Source organism: Gobius niger, assembly GCF_951799975.1.
Source record: "Gobius niger genome assembly, chromosome: 18".
NCBI lineage: Eukaryota > Metazoa > Chordata > Actinopteri > Gobiiformes > Gobiidae > Gobius > Gobius niger.
Window position 1 is genome coordinate 11,238,454 of NC_136869.1, and position 17,710 is coordinate 11,256,163.

The 17,710-nt window shown below is 41.4% G+C and overlaps 1 protein-coding gene across 1 annotated transcript in view; it reads right to left on the bottom strand.

Moving 5' to 3' along the window:
• Positions 1–2,825: 2,825 nt before the first annotated feature.
• The window catches only part of nrros (negative regulator of reactive oxygen species), a 326,601-nt gene continuing 311,716 nt past the window's right edge, over positions 2,826–17,710 (bottom strand). Inside the window, exon 4 of the transcript XR_013793850.1 lies at positions 2,826–2,837. The gene's annotated coding sequence lies outside the window, so the exon portion shown is untranslated. The remainder of the gene's footprint in view (positions 2,838–17,710) is intronic.

The window sequence follows — 17,710 nt, forward strand, 5'->3', positions numbered from 1 at the left end:
TTTTTATCTTTTATTATGCTCATCAGACTTGCTCAGAAACATCTTGACAAACCATTTAGTTAGGTTGTTCTGTGCCAATTCTGACCGAACAAATAATTTTTTCTCCGGCTGTTGTAACCATCTGATCCCGCCCAGGCTTGGCAGAGAATGGGACCACAAAGTATCACATCTCCCTTGTAGACCAGAGATTCTCAACCCTTGGTTTCCAGTACACCACCAAGAAAGTAGAAAGTAGGATCAAAATGAGTGTAGTGACAATCCTCAGTATTATACTTACCCATAATTTACCGCAACATAGATACAGACGGGACATTTTTTCACAACTTGTCCCACTTTTTAGCCGTTTTCTTCTGGACTATGAACATATTGATCACGCACAAATAAAGCCAACCCAAAATCGGGTCCATATGGATGTTTTTTTCAATGCAAATTGTTCAGTAGAAGCGAAAAACAGCACTTGTTGCTAAAGTTAGCATATGTAGCATGTAGCTAATGTAGTTTGTTGGTTAGCATTGTCCGTTTTATGGGTTTTTGACCCACTGTGCTCTTCTCCATGTCTCTGTATCTTTATTTAGTCCAAACATATATTCATAATTGATAATGTGTTAAAGGAATACGAGGAGCAAAACGTCCGCGCAGTAACTCCTAACTCCTCACTTCCGTCAATAGCCTTTAGGAGTTACTGCGCGGACGTTTTGCTCCTCGTATCATTACGCCTCACAATATAGTACCCCTTTTTATCTGCTTATAAAATCGACATGCTACATTTCTGTGTAAATATACTTCGCATGAAAACACTTAACTAATGTAACTTTATTTAAATAGGGAACACGTGGAAGAGCTTGGTAGCTTCTATCGTGAGCTTTTTTGGAGCTATATGACATGTGGGAGAGGCTGCGTATGTGCTCCGTTTGCGTGACAGAGCGCACGGACAAAGACCAGACGGGGATATATTAACTCGGCTAAAGTGAGGTAAGAACATATCTCAGTATGTAAAAACGGTTGCCTATTCCTTTAAAGTAATGGTGGAGAAATGGGAGAATGTTCAGTATTTTCTCCCCCCCCCCCCCCCCCTCTGGCTGCTTCGAACATGACCACATGCCTTGTTTTGAATGCAAATAAAACAATGACTTTGCTCACCGTAATACTGGCCTGTAACCTCAATCTGTGTGTTGTAATCCATCATGGCTGCTCCTGAACACAGCTCTAATATTTACATTAGACGTCCGCGGTTCAAACATCCCCAACAAGGTGACATTGCACTGTCAACAGGCCTTCACCCACCCCTGCTCTCTTCAAAGCTCGACACTCGCCGCTACTCCTCCTCCGTCTAACCGCAAGCCCGTTTGACCGAAATTACAAAAATGCCAGCGGGCCCGAGTGTGTCCCTGAATACAAATTTGCAAACACGCTAGCATGAAGTCCAAGCTCACGCTGACGATTAAAAGCGGGGTGTTTATGCCTGCCTTCTTAGATTGACAAGGGGCGCGGGACATGGGCAGGTGCTAGCAGTGGGACTCCGGTGAATAAACAAGGATGAGGAGTCATTTAAGATGGGCGAAAGGGCCGCGCGGGAGCATGACTTGGCATCGCATTAAAACGCCTATGTCCGTCTTCGGCACGGCGTGGGGATGAAGCAGCGGGGGAGCGGAGCCACGTTGCGCAGGTATGAAAATGTAAAGGGATTTATGATTTAGGTGCACGGGAGCTGCGGAGATTTGCCTGGATACCTTTAGGGTTAGAAGTGTGATTCTTTCATCATGCACCCTCGTCTTTAAATAAGCCCTTGGAAATTGCTGTCACACAATGTCCAATCGTCATGGCCATGCATAGACAGCACGCCACTCCAACGGTGCATATTGAAGATAAATTTCAACAAGGAGACACGCGTTTAGGCGAGCTTCATGTGTTGAAAGCCTGCTCAATGTGATTTGCCTACACTAAAGCTTATAAACATGTCTTTGTACTTTGTACTGAAATTTGGATGTGAAACTGTGCCTGCTCGTCATATATCCACTGCTTTGGTGGATGAAATGTCTCGCCCAAGAACACTGACAGAATGTATCTCCCAAAGTCACATATAAAGTAAAGTGAATCTTGTATGTATAATCCTAGGATATATCCGTTTCAACAAATAGACGTCATGTCCACTAGTTTGAACTGACCTCACCGCAGGATTCACATTGGAAACACAAATCAATGAATGATCATGACTCTGTGAACCCTCTTTAAACCGCAACTATAAAACAAGGTACGGTTCCTGCTTTTGACAGACACTTTATGGTTAAATAGACAAGTGGTTTTGATATGCAACAAGGTTAAGAAAAGGGCAAATGACGAACTGGAAATGTTCATTTAGTCAAACAACATGAAGCGCTGCAGGGATCGGTGGCCCTTATTAAAGAAGCAGCTGTAGCTGAGTGGCTACGTGTGTTAGGGGGATAGACAATTACCACTATAACATATTTTAATCTTTACTTCCTACAACTCCCTTTATTTTAACACATCAACCAGACTTTACTTGCGTTGCACACTGCCACACTCGAATATTCTACCAAAGTTGTTCATCCTGGTCTTTTGTTGTGAGCTGTTCACACACAGCTTGTTTCTTCTTGTTTTTAATTCTGCTTTTTGTCCTGAGCTGCAAATCGTACAAGTTAGCAAGTCGTATGATTCCTGACAGTGCAAGAAAAAGGGAAGGGAAGATTTTTATTGTTGTTCAGGAGATCCTGTGACAAAATAATCGGGACTTTTACTGTGTCCCTTTAAATAAGAAATCATCCCACTTTTGTAGCAGTGAGAATGTGCTTTCAACATGTGTTGGTGTGATTTAGCTCCTGCTCAGAGGGAGGTCGTCTTGCACCCCCTCTGTCTGTGTAATCCATATGAATCATGTATGCACACAGTCCAGCTGAGCCTTTGCTAGTTACTCGCTTGTAGAATAGTAATGTCTTCTACTGAAGCTTTAAGTCCTGCCAGTCTCTTACTCCTATTGTTGAAGTATGTTGACTGAATCTACCATGAGCTTTGATATCTTTTTGATATCTTCCTTGTATACAGAGTGGTGTGATGTAAAGTTAAAGAGGGACAGCTATCATGGAGACTGTATGGAGTCTTTGGTGGGCTCAGGGACAGATGATACCGCTGTCGCCCTGCCTTCAGTTCATTATAGATGCGAGTTTGATCAATGCCTTGGCTCTGTATGGACTGGGGCCGATGTTCTCAGGCGTCACTGCTCTCGTTTGTGTAGACTGTTCGCTCTGTCCTCTAAACCCAATCACACTTCAGAGACCCTTAAAAGACTCACAACATTCTGCTGGAAATGATATGCCTCTACTGTCCTATTTCAACCTCACTACAGTCTGTGCGAGGCTTCTATCTACAACTCTAACCCCAAAAGCAAGATGAACATGATAATCCCACACAAGAAGGAAGCCTGACTTGTTTTATTAGAAGCAAGTAAGAAGCAAGATGGAGGCACTGCGGTTAGTGCTCGTGCTTCAGCAGGAAGGTCCCAGGTTCCCCTTTCTGTGTGGAGCGTGCATGTGCTCCCCGTGTTTGCGTAGGTTTCCTCTGGGTACTGCTGTCATTATGATAGTCAATACATTATAACACAGTACTATGACTGCGGCTCAACCCAAACTGGGAAGACAATCCAACATTTGTATTTATTGCTGCAAACTGAGAATACAAAGCAAATTGCATTCCTCGTAGAAAATGGTTGACTCAAATTGTATTAACCATGAACATATAACCTATTTTGCCAGTGTGGGACAATGTCTGAAACATTGTTTACCTGCTCCATTGACTCCAGTAAGTGCTCACATGTGCAGAGCCTGCGACCTCGTGCCCTGTGCTAATTCCTATCAAACACTTGACCTGTCGCCCACATAGATCTCCAGGGTTAATCTCTATCTCTTGTCCTTTGGATTAGGATGTATTATATCATTGAAGAATGAAGCATTGCACTTATTGCACGCGCATACGACCAACATGTCACAGAGAGTGCAGAGGTCCTTCTCAGTTCTAGTCAGTGTGGGACTGGACTACATTTTTTCATTTATTTCAATACTGAGATGCTATCCAGTAAACAAAATATGTAGCAATTAACATTAGTCCGATATTTGCATTCAGGCATCCACTGTTCAGTTACACTGGTGATATTTACTTCTGTGGCACCTTGAAAATGCCCAATCTGGTCTGCAAACCTACGCAAGCTCAGGTCTGACTTGGATGAGAGACCGTTCAAATGACCTAGATGACCTAAGCTTGGTGTTATCACCCAGGGATCCATAAAATTCAGGTCCAAGTCTCTGTCTCTGTGTCTATATGCTGTGTGAGTGAATGGAGGCGAGTGGAGAAGCCAATGCCACAGATTTGCAGCTTCTGTCTTTTTGCTCCAGGGCAGATGTGGCTTCTTAGCTAATTTGTCCTCAGACACGGAAAAGATGTGGCTGCCATTCAGTGTCTACAGCGTCTTTCATTTATTAGTCACACTATTGTGTTCATTGTAATATGGTTGTGGCCTGTTCAAGGACACATGGAAGTATGCGATGCTTACACTTCCTTGGCATTCTTGTGTATTGGAAATACTTCGAAATGATGTCCTCTGAAGTAAAATAGGAAAAATCTTGTAGTATGCCCCACACAAAGCACTATTGTCACCCCCTAAGTGAATTCGATAGCCAGGCGGCCTGTGCAGCATTATGTCGCAATCTGAAAGGTTGAAAAAGTACCACTGAGCGAGGATTTTCCTACAATGCACTGCTTTCTCCGGGCCATATTAAATCAGCTGGTCTTCAGAGGCCCGAGTCTGGATCCGCGCACAGGGCCAAGGGCAAGTCATAATGGAACTCCTCCTCCTTCCGCTGGATACTGCTGTAACGGGCTGCAGGCTGACACTTACAGACACGGGAGCACAGTTACTCGATGAGAAAAGACGTGCCGTTGGGCCTGATGAGTAGGCAAGGCAAGGCAAGGCAAGGCAAGTTTATTTGTAGAGCACAATTCATACACAAGGCAATTCAAAGTGCTTCACAGTTGAAAACAAATAGAATCAATAAAAACATCAACATAAAATTAATCAATTACAGTAAAAGGCGAGAGTGCAGATAAATACTTTCAGTTATATGCATTGGTAAAAAGAACTGTTTTCAGCCTGGATTTGAACATTGTCAGAGTTGAGGCCTGTCTCACATCCTCGTGAAGACTGTTCCAGATTTTAGCTGCATGAAACTGAAACGCAGCCTCACCGTGTTTATTATTGACTCTGGGAACCACCAGGAGGCCCCTCCCTGAAGTTCTCAGGGCCCGAGATGGTTCATACGGCTCTAACATGTCAGAGATGTAAGAGAGTAAGAGCTGAGCTGAAATATCCAGACAAAGACAAAACCGTGCAGTTGTAAATGTGATGTCAACAGTCTTAACTAAGGAAGACAAGTTTAGAGAGTCAGATATGCTTATGCAACTCCACAAGCATTTTTACAACAAATGACACCATACGTTGGACGGGAAGCAAAGTCAGGTGAAAATGTAGCGCTTTTTTTTTTAGCTTATTTATTGCTTAAGCATTGTCTTTTTTCCTTTTAGTAACACCAAAAGGCATATAGGCAAATGCGCAACCCACCACCCAGGGCCATTTCTTGTCTTGATGCTTTATTTCTTGTCTTCTACACGCTACTACAACACACTATTAACCAGTTATACATCATTTATGAAGCTGCTTTTCTCAACATTTATAAGCTCAGAAATAGCTTTTAAAGGGCCTATATCATGCAAAATCGACTTTTTGGAGCTTTTAGCCATGTTGTTTTGCTATATCCTTATCAAAAATACCCCCAGAGTGTGGGGCCAATAGCATGATACAGATCCTTTAATGTGACTGGCCTAAAGCTTTTTCCTAACCTTAACACTCCCTGACTTGACCAGACACAAGGATGATACACAATTATAAAAGACAAACCATTTATTGTCAGCTTTGTAAATGTTTTCCACCAAGTCCAGGTGTTCCGTCCGCTGGAGCGGAGAAATGACTGGCCTTATCCATGTCCTGTGTTTTAAAAGATTATTCTGACCGGACTCCTCTCCATGTAGAAGAATGCCACGGCCTGTCCCCCAATTACAGCCCATATCTCTCAGTCTCTCCATTATGGACCAATATTATGCAATACAGTGGCCTGTCAGTCACACACACTGTCCCGATAAAGACGGCGACACAGGCACCGATAAGCTGCCTGTTATACGGCTGAGGTGACAGGAGCTTTGTCTTGTAAGACATAATACCTCCACTGTACAAGGCTGTGGGAGTAGATTTCTCACCGGGACAGTACAGTACATTTTATTACTGCTGCAATGTCTTGAGTATAATCTTTATTTCTTTCGACATTGCTTTTCCGTTTACGGTCACAATCAGCATCCAGTGATTTACATACAGGATGGATCATCTAGCATAGGACTCGAGATCCCGTTCCCATGTAAAATGTCTCCAGGTAGATTTGCGTTGTTTAATTTAGCCAATACTCCATCAGCCTTTTATTCCCCCAGATTATTTCGCCTGTACATTTCTGTATTACTCCGCTCCAGTGACATTCAACACCTGAAGTCTGAGCGCTACACCAGTTCTCCATGTATTTTTCAGAGCGGCTGTTCCCTCGGTCTGTATCTTAAAAGGTGGAGGTAGAACTTGTCAGGTTTGTTCTCCACAAAGAGCTTCACTGTGGAGCCGCGGTCGCTTTGAATAAAGTCAAGTGGGCGGCCAATACAGGAGCTGCATTCAAAGTCAGTGGGAAGTTTAAGATGAAAGCAAAAACAGGTACCGCTTTATCGAAGACACACCTACATAAAGTTCCCACATATACAACATACTGACAAAAGATTATTTCCTCATTTTAAAATCAATTCTCTTTAGAGATTATTTCCTGCTGTGATTGGATATTTGACATAAATGTTTCTCCGATCTTCCTTATCTTTATTTCAATATCTTTCCAGTTATTTCGGCTGACACCGCGATGCGATGTTACACTGACTTTTGTCTTACTATTATTCTGCAAACAGTGGCTTTCACCCAATTAAAGCTTGCCAACTCAGCTGCGCTCCTTGTGGGTAACTGTCAGCAGAAGATACTTGGCAAACATCTTGTTGTAATAATTATCCAAATAAGCTGCTGTATGCTGTCAAAACAAATGGCCAATTAGCTGTGACACGATACTTATTTTAGTGGGTCTCTTGATTTTGACGTTGGGGAACACCAAACACTATTGTTGAGGAATTACCTTTAGCTTGACGCTACTAAGTTACGCTACCACAACTTTTCAGAATTCCTGATTATTGTGACTATTTCCATGTGTTTAAAATTATATCGCTTTTACTTTAACCAAGCAAATACCTAAGGTCTTCACGAATCAAGCCCAAGTTGATACATTTCTTAAAGCAGTGCAGATATCATATAAAAATGTTTTAAAAGTACAGCCAGTACTTTTCTCAACCTTTGAGCACTTCTTACAACCAGGCTAGTGTGAAGTTATCGAAAGGAGACTATGGCTAGCAAGCTTTAGTTTCTTTGTCGTCCCTCATATCACTAGTCTCTATACTTTCCAAGCATTGCAGTAAAATGTGTTGCTTGTTAAGATTTGTAATAACTCTATCATTACTTTAAGGTCTAAATTCATTGCCCAGCCTTAGGCTTGTGCACTCTGCTGACGCTCGTGTCCATTACCGCTCCTCCAGGATCTCATTAGCGACAGTCCGGAGCAGGGCGAGGCATCCTGCCCAGTGGTCTCTGAGTTGTATCCCCTCTGTGGCCCAGGGACCGGCAGACCCTGTGCATTTTCACTGGGGACGTCCTTAACAACGAATGTGGCCAGATTTTTAGATAGTGTCTGTTTTATGGACTGCTGCTGGCCATTACCACACAATGTTCTCCACAATGCCATAATTCTCCATACAGGAAAATGTGTAATAACATTGGCATGAAAGATACCACATATTGGGTTCCCCATATAGATAGATAGATAGATAGATAGATAGATAGATAGATAGATAGATAGATAGATAGATAGATAGGTAGGTAGATGGTTACTAGATAGTCAGATAGATACTAGAGAAAATACTGACCATTATTCCTGGTAATTTAGATTATTTATACTTATTTAGGGCATTACCATTTTGTCATATATAATTACCACGACAAAGTTAACGGTGTCTCATTTTCCTATGTATTTACCGTGTTATTTCCAAATCTAGAAGAAGAAGAAGATTTTTATTTATATAGCGCCTTTCACAGACATAGTCACAAAGCGCTTTACATGAGACAATTGTACATGCACTCCATACTTGGTGGTGGTAAACTACGTTTGTAGCTTCAGTTTCCCCTGGGGGAGACTATCAGAGGCGCTTTCGCGACTACACACGTCTGCGCCAACGGACCCTCTGACCACCACCATACATTCACTCACACACATCATTCATCCTGGCCTATTGTGCATGTTTTTAGTGGTGGGGGAAACCGGAGTACCCGGAGGAAACCTACGCAGACACGGGGAGAACATGCAAACTCCACACACCGTGCCACCATCTATGCTGTTTCCATTCTATGACCATGCTATATATGTGTGTGCTGTACAGTGAAATGCAAACAAAGGATTTCTGCCACCTGTTTTGACTAGTTTAACCAATTCATCGTGTGACATGTTTACTTTTAGTGTCTGCAATTACTCCAAATAATTTATTGATCTCGCTGCACAAAAACCTTTGCATCTCCATTACCTCAAATAACCCCACTGTTCCAGGGTGGAGCTCCCAGGCAAGCTAAGGTTACGACTATGCTTCAGTTTAGCCCAGTGACAGGTCAGAAGCTCCTGAAACATGACTGTGTGCTGTGCTCGTCTTGTTGTGGGGCCCATTGCCTCAGACAGCTCTTTTGTTAGACACGACTCCTGCAGAGTGCTCCCCTCGCAGCCCCGAGTGCACACACAGGGAACAGCATTTCTCTTTGTTAATAAGGCCCTTTTTTTTTTGGAAATGCAGCAGAATTTTGGTTTCTTCTGGGAGCATGGTGTTACATCTGTGGACTACTGTGGGCTCCCTTTTAAAGTCTACAGTGGAATTCTACTGTGGTCTTAAAAGTGTAGGGATAGTTCCAGAAAAAGATAATTTATGACAGAACTGCTTTATTCAGAATTTATACTGTATTCCCTTTCTATTCTTTGATCATTTATTGCAATTCTCTATTGATAATAGATAGTCTGGCTACACACTTGACGACTACTGACTACAGGTGCTGAAAGACTAATTTGTCTCAAGAGGATCGATCAAGGTTTGTGACTGACTGTCCACCCCATAGCCTCTAACCCCTGAATCATTATAGAGCCACACTGACACACACACCTTATTACTTTCTCCTCCCCGCAGATCACACAACTCTGGTGCTTTTGTAAAAACAAAGTTCGACAAACTCCGGAAACAATGGATTTCTGCAATAAAAAAAAATAATTACAAAGTTTAGAACATTTGAATCAGCTCGACTGGATAATTTCAATTTAACTGATTGCCTAAAACAGTCCTAATATATTTCAATGAGGGTTGCGTATTGAAGTCTACATGACAAGTGATCAATGTAGTGAAATATACCGCTGGGTGTGTTTATCAGAGGTTTTACCTGTGCAACCCATACCTTTATTTTAGGTTTGAAACCCAAGAGCCGATAGAGCTTTTGTCCTAGAAGTAAGCAGCCAATATTCAAGACTTTTTAACAGTAGTAATACATAATCACAGGCACAACAGGCAAATGAAAGGCAAAGCGTTTCTGACACACCCATTCAGCTGTTCTCTGACTATGTGGCCTGACCACTGTAGTGTACGATATAGGTAGGGCTGTTACGATAAATACTATATCGACTTATCGCTCAATAGAAAAACAATAAATTTTTTGAGCTCGATATTTATCGTCTGTTCATTTATTAACACTTCCCTGTATTCCTTCTTTGTAAAACTTTGATTTTTAACTGAAGCAAATTGAGTTTCATTATATTACATGTTTATTGCCGCTTGACTGGTATTTTAGGATATGATTGTGCACTTTTAGAACAAAGGTTTACTGTCATTTTCATGCCTGAGAGTTGACAGTATCGAATCAATTATATCGCTTATCGCAATACTTTCCTGCCTTGATGTATTGAACTTCAAATTTGTTATTGTGACAGGCCTAACACCCATGGAACTTTTTATTGAACATTTTAATCACCACACACATGTAGACAGACTGACATGCTACCAATATGCTAATATTCGGAGATCTGCAAACAAACATACCCTGTAAAATGTTAACTGTTTACCATAAAAAACTAAAACATAAAAGACACAGCTGGGCCATCAACAGTCTTTGGTGGAATGCCAGGGTGACTGCACACTGCACTGACTGGCGTTATTACGGGCTAGAGAAACCAAATGGGTGGCTCGACAGTGAAGTCACCATGATCTTCTTATCTTCAGCTACTACTCCAGCTATAAGTGTGTGCACAAGTCAATGCAACCAGTACATGAGCCAGTACAGTAAGCCTGGACAGATGCAGGTATTGTGTCACCAAATGGTTTCTTGTATAAAACAATGCAAAATGAATACGCACTTTTGCTCTTGGTAAAAATGTCCAAAAAGTCTTTAGAGATTAAGCAAGGACATTAGTAATGGAAAACCATGTCAGCCTTTCCTTTAACAACAGCTTTAAGAAGTACCATCTATATTTTCACTCAATTTGTTGTTATTTGCCTGTGTGCTCGTCTGTCACTCAGGGATCTTTACAGCTCGCTTCACTTCTAATCCGCGATCTGGGGAACATAAAACAGAGCACTGCAGCACTTGCTCCGTTAGCTCCGGCTGCTGAGGCAAACCGACAGGAAATCATTGGCATCAGAACAGCTCTGGCAAAGGTCACTCAAATCACTGGAATGAAATTAGTCACCTTGAAGAAAAGCAGAGACAGTAGCTGGCCAGGACGGGACTGTGGACGCCACACATGAAGGAGCGAGACCAGTGGAGTATTAGTATGGCTTTTTAAAACTACTTTAGGACCCCTTCGCCTTGATATGTGTGTTGTATGACTTAAAGTAATGTACAGTATGTGTCCAGAAGGTGCTCCTATTAATTATGATAGCAGTTATTGTTTTGTGCTGCATATCGGAGTACGGTCTGGCGTTTGGGCTGGTATGAGTGTGGAAGAGGGAGGCTCATTGAATATGCAGGATTGCTAAACATGCACACATGACACCAAGCAGGACATAACATTATAACATGAGCATTATATCATTTAATTTCTTTCATCATCACAACCTTTCATCTGTGATTTCAAATTTTAATTTATTTTTGTCCATAGACTTTATGGACAAAAGTCTAAGGACAAAAATACATTTGTCATGATGGTGCAGCGGTTAGCGCTCCTGCCTCCCAGGAAGAAGGTCCTGGGTTTGATTCCCACCTGGACAGGGACTTTCTGGGTGGAGTTTGCTTGTTCGCCCTGTGTCTGCGAAGGTTTCCTTCGGGTACTCCAGTTTCCCCTACCACTAACAACATGTACAATTGGAAAGGATGAATGGTGTGTGAATGAATGGTAGTTGTCAGAGGGATCGTTGGTGCAGATCTTCAATGAAGGTTCATGAGTCATCTTCTGTACTTGGCAGTTGAAGTGTCGTTGGTGCAGATGTGTGCAGTCACAAAAGCGCTTCTGTCAATCTCCCCCAGGGGAAACTGAACCTATACGCTGAGAATAGAGTGAATGTAAAATCGTCTCATGTAAAGCACTTGTTACCATGTATGTGAAAGGCGGTATACAAATCAAGTTCTTCTTCTACACAAAAGCAGAAGTAGAAGACAAATTTCCACCTCGGTGGACAATAAAGTTAAATCTAATCTAATCTAACCTAATCTATAAAGCAACTGTCCTCAAACTATGGTCTCCCCGCTTTCACTGTAAAAACAATGCACAACAAGAAATACTGCAATACTGTGTCTGTTTTCATAAAGCGCCTCATTTTCCTCCAAGCCGAACCCCGCCTTCTGATGAACCTAGCCTATCATCGACCACTATTCTCTGGCTGCAGCATCATACATGCTACATGTACACGCTCACAAATTTCTATGATCACAGTTCTTCACAGGCATACATTTGTAAGATAGTTTTACAACTATAAGGGTCACTGTCATTATGGTACAACAAGCTTGCAAGCTCTTGGACAAAAACAAATAATGCTAAGAAAAATGTCCTTGGACCCACAAGAGATAATTAAAACAATAACGGTAAATAAAACCAAAATCGTCATAATACAAAGATTGCACCAGCTAAATTCAAACTCAAAAAAAGAAGTTGTTATATTGCATGATGACAAATAAAGCCCATCTATCTATAGAATTTTGTAACAAAGCTAAGGTTGCTGAAGCTGAACAGTCTCCAAGACTTATCAAAGGTTCTTCTTTATGTTTAGCATTATTGGCATCTGTAAGGCAATCCAAAAAAAAGTTCCACTTCTATACAAGAAGAATGACATACCTTACCTTCAACAAGACAATAATAATGTTTTACAACAAGAGACGGGATGCATTTCTCCGGCAGACAACAGAATGCTATCTTTTGGTGAGAAATGTATTGAAAGGTTGTAAAGGTCGCGTTGGCAAATTAGTTCCTATTGTAGCCGACACCGCAGCCTGAGGACTCATTATAGGAGCAGCTCATTTGGATGTTGCAAGGTCTCATTGTGTCACATACACAAAGCAGACGCTGCATTCAGAGTCTGTCTGTACATGTCACACACCTGAGGCGCGAAGAACAATGGGGGGAATAGGATTGTATACTCACACGAGGGGAAACATTGCAGTATAGTTTACAAGTGAAGGCAGAAGAAACGTCTACAGCTCTATGTCTCAAATCAAAATCTATATGTATTTTGCATTTTAACCTTTTTTACTCTTTCCACATAGACATATTTATTTTACAAGGAACACAATAAAAAGCGGTTAAGCCACCTTTTTCACCAGCCTTATTTATTCATCCTCTTGTGAAAACATTAGGGCCGCATTTGCCTCATCACTAAAACTAATGGGCATTTGTCGAGGTTTAATGCATTTGTAATTAGGGGCTTTATTTGTGATGCAATGCACACGTGGAACCAAGTGCTTTGGATTTGGTTGCATTGAACCGCTTCCCTTTCTCACCAGCCGAGTCATGGTCTTTAGATCCAAAAAAAAAAACACTGACACATATTTCCAAAAGGTGTGTTCTCTCTAAAAATGTCACACGACGAGTCAAAATAATTGATGGTCACTTTCACCTTTGGCTGCTGACATGACGTCGCTGCACTCAGCTTTCAAAAACATTACAACGGTGGCACGCCTGACTATTGTTTCCCCCCTTTTGCAACGTACTTCCCATGGTTACAGTGTTTTTGAAAATGCCACGAGTGAGTTCACATTGATTTACGACGCGAACAATGGCTCGCCTCAGGTCGGCTAAAGTCGGCTCGTCTCTATGGGGAAACTGGACAGGTAGAAGCCCCGTGCAGAAGGCAATGGGGATACGTTCTTGTTAGGCCAGAATACGGAGAAACCAAAGCAGCGAGCAGGGCCTATTATTTACACCTTATTAGCCAGATGCAGTGGGGCATTACTAGCTTCTCACTGTGCAAATGGCCATTTGAGGAGCATCCAGGGACGCTCCCAACACCGTCCTGTCATCTATAGCGCATTGTATGTCTTTACACTTTTCTTGCAGGCGATAGAAAAAGCTCTTTACCAACTCTCGAGGGACGCGGAATGACCAACTTTAACTAAATGCCCTGAGCAGTGGCCCGCAGTAGCCATTTACAAATGCAGTGAAATGTTTCCCCGGGCTCGTTCGGCCTCCCCAATTAGACGGCTAAGTGGAGGCGGGCGCTGGCTGGAGATGGATGATGTCATTGTTTGGGAGGAACACAGTTGGAATATAAAGACACGGCTCAGTGGATTCACAAGTACAACGAGAAGTGAGCTCAAAGTGACTAGAAAACATTTCAAATGAGGTCATTTTAGCAGGAAATCCAACTGTGTAGCCTTAGTTTTATACTAGAAGTGGGTGGAATTGCTAAGGATGCCACAAGATTCTACTTTCTGCATCGACCAACTGTGAATAAAGTAAACTTGAACGGAAAAATGTCCAGATGATAAAGGCTTACCGTTTTCAAAATAGCCATTGATATACTTGTACTTGTAGTTGTAGTTATACTACTATATATCACAGCATCAAAACTGTAATGGCTGCTGTTGGAGATAGACTATACTGTACACTACTTCGACTATACTACCCAGAATATGCAATAGGCAAGTCAAACATGATGTCATCACTCCACTTCCTGGTCCAATAAATCTTAAACCCTTTTAAAGCAGTACTAAGTAACTTGTTTACCTTAATAAATCCTTTTGGTAGTCCCTCTGGAGGTAATACAAGTTTTAATGGGATGATTGGGGGTCTTTCATCTCCCCCTGGTGTCTCTAGCCAGAAAACCACAATTGCCTCCGAGTAGGAGTCACCAGTACACACTAATGGAATCACGAAGAAGAAGCTAACAGGCTAACGGGCAAAGCCAACTGCGGGCTAGCGCCACTTAAACAGTATTTACAGCCAAGTTTGAGTGACAAAAATGATCTCCATTATGTAATTGGATGTTCAATATCCATCTCTCCCTTTGTGTTTTCTGTCAGCGTAGTATTTACTCTCACAGACAAAAATCACAACATGCTACAACACCTGCAGTGGTGTTTATGGCCTCTAGGTGCATGAGTTACTTAGTTCTGCTTTAACTAAAATGGATTTGCTGATTGACCCTGACTCAGCGTTTTGCAAAAAGCTGTTTTAAAACACCAAATCACACAGAAATATCACATTAACTCTTGATTGACTCATCAGATATTTTTTTCTATTCACAATGCTATATTGAATGAATGAAAAGAAAATATATGTATTTGTATATTCAAGAGCGACGTGGTTTTGTTTCTTTTATTTGGTCTTAATTGATCAGGAAGTTCATTTAAAGTTCCTGGATGTCATGTGACGTCACACTTTTCATGGGCTCACATTGCAACCCAGTATTGTGGCAATACAGGGTGGGCAAAGGGCACATTTCTACCCTACAGACAACAGTGTGTACCTTTTCTGTTGCTGAAAACAAAGCACAAGCAAATTTGAAAACTCTGTATGTTTGTATTCACAGAAGTTTTTAAGTTGTTATTCAGCCCCAAGGCACTGTCTTAAGGCGTGGAAGTTACAAAGAGCTGCATCTGCTTGAGGCAAGACAAAATAGAAATTATTATATTGTCTTCAAAACCACCCAAGGATTATTAGTAAATAGAGCTTTGTTTTATTACTTCAGAAGGTTAATACACTGCTCAGGGCAAGGTTTTGGCCAACCATATTCATAGTTCTTTTATCCAATAGACTTATCTGTCCATTTTTGTATATACAATGTGGTTATGAAAAGTGTTATAAAACGCTGAAGACAAAGTCTGGTCTTTAATTTCACAAACCCACGTGAACTGGGGGGATGCTGGAGACTAATCCATGTGCACAATTAGACACGGTCTCACAATTAGCAGTTGTGCTGTTATGCTCCGTGGATTTGTGCTTTTCGTGCGGACAGCAAAACGGTGCAGTTAAATCTGCTCCAGTCAGCACCTTCCAGCACCTTCTCTTCACCAGTCTCTCTTAGGTTAGGAGATCCAGTCTCTTAACCAAACTGGATCTATCTTTCACGGGGAAGAAACTCAACAAATGTGTGATTAGGATAATAAGATAATAAGATAATTAGAATTTACAGAATTATAGAACAGAAAATGTACTGATTGTATATTTGTTTAAGCTTCTTGGAGACATAACATAAATTGTATTTGTGTTGCTTAAAGCTCATAATGTAAAGTAATATTGTAATGATTATTATGCATATCTGGGACTTCAAAATAGAAGACCAGCTTTTGACTCCTTTAGGATTGAGTATTGCAATAAAATGATGAAATTGCTTTTTTACACTTTTTTAACACTTTCCATTGAACATGCACAGGAAGTGTGACATTTGTGCAAGAACTATAACGACATGAAAACCTGCAAAGAAACGTGTGAATCATCTCAGTGCCACATCTCTTTTTGAGCATGTACTGCCACTAATTCACTTTATGTGTGTAGGAAAAGCTCAAGAAATACTTTTGGTAACCTTAACTCTTCAACGAATTTCTGTAATCCACTAAGCACTTCAGTGTCAAACAGTTTTTACATATCTGAACAAATGACTAACCACCGACTTAACATAACATCCTTTTGTTGTCTCTCCCGGCATGGAAAAGCCTCTGTCCCCAAACAAAAACGAAGTGAATGCTGCCTCTTGTCCTTGTGATGTGGCATCGATTTTTTACCTCGTAGTGCTCAAGGTCGCAGCTGAGAACAAGCGGGATCTTATCACCCTCCCAAGTACAGGCCTGAAGTGAAAAACAAACACAAATGAAGTTGAGATCGCAGCTCTTTGACTCTGTGTGACCTTGCATAATGTGATACTGATTAAATTGTAAAAATGGACTATCCGGGCCTTAGCACTGCCAGTGTCAGTATAAAACAGCATTAGCTCTTCATTATATTCCCATGTATCAGGGGAGAGTATTAGCCAAAACTTTAGACAGTACTGTTACACCAAATAATATTACTCCTGGAAGTGTTTAGAGCATATAGTCAATCAGAGCACTCTCACAAGTTCTCTTTTCTGAACAGATGCACCTGACAATACCACAAATCAATATTCATTTGATGAAATTATTAGTTTTCTAAACCCATTTCCTGTCTGGCATTATTGCATTATTTATCCCCACTTACCTCTAATCTCATTGTTGTTGCTAAATTGATCGGTTTAAAAACGAAATGTCAAATGTTTGAAATCATTATGTTTGACATTTCAATTTTAGCTTCTCTACTTTAAATTCACATTTAAAAAAGCAAATCTTGATGCAGCCAAGACTCCTGCCATGTACACAGAGCAATGTCTCTCCTCACTCGTATCCTCCTTTCACCCTGTGCTGCCCCATCCAATAAATAATATGGGCACAAACATACTTCAAAAACAAATCATGTGTTTGATGAAGTCGCACCCCAGCCGTTCAATTTGTACAGTATGATCAATGTTATCAGTGGTACTCGTGGTTGTCCGGGTTTATATTTTGTTTTGAGGCCATGTGTGAGTGAGTGGTTGTTGGTGGTCGGAGAGTCTGTGTTCAGCCGCTCTTTTGTCAGTCTACCCCAAGAACAGCACCGAATATGGGTTGACTGACAAAAATGTCCAATTTGAAGACTGTTGAGTGACTATAAAGCAGTGGTTCGCAACTAGTGTGGTGTTGGGACTCACACCCTGGGATGCAACTTAGACAAGTAGAATATTGTATTGTATTCATGTCGCACATTTCGAACACAAGGCAAACTCAATCAGGTTAAAGGGACTATACGGAGTTTAAAAATGTTAAAATTATGTATTTTCCTCCCCCATATGTTCCAGCCATGTCCTTATGTGTAAAATCCTGCACTGTCGCTCAAAACGTTGTTACTTCGGGTCCGAATGGCCGTCATGCACGAGCTTAATATAGTAGGTGCAGTTACACGTATGACCAGAGGTGGCAGTAATGAGTATAAAATGGCCAACATGCATCTAGCCCCTTTTAAAA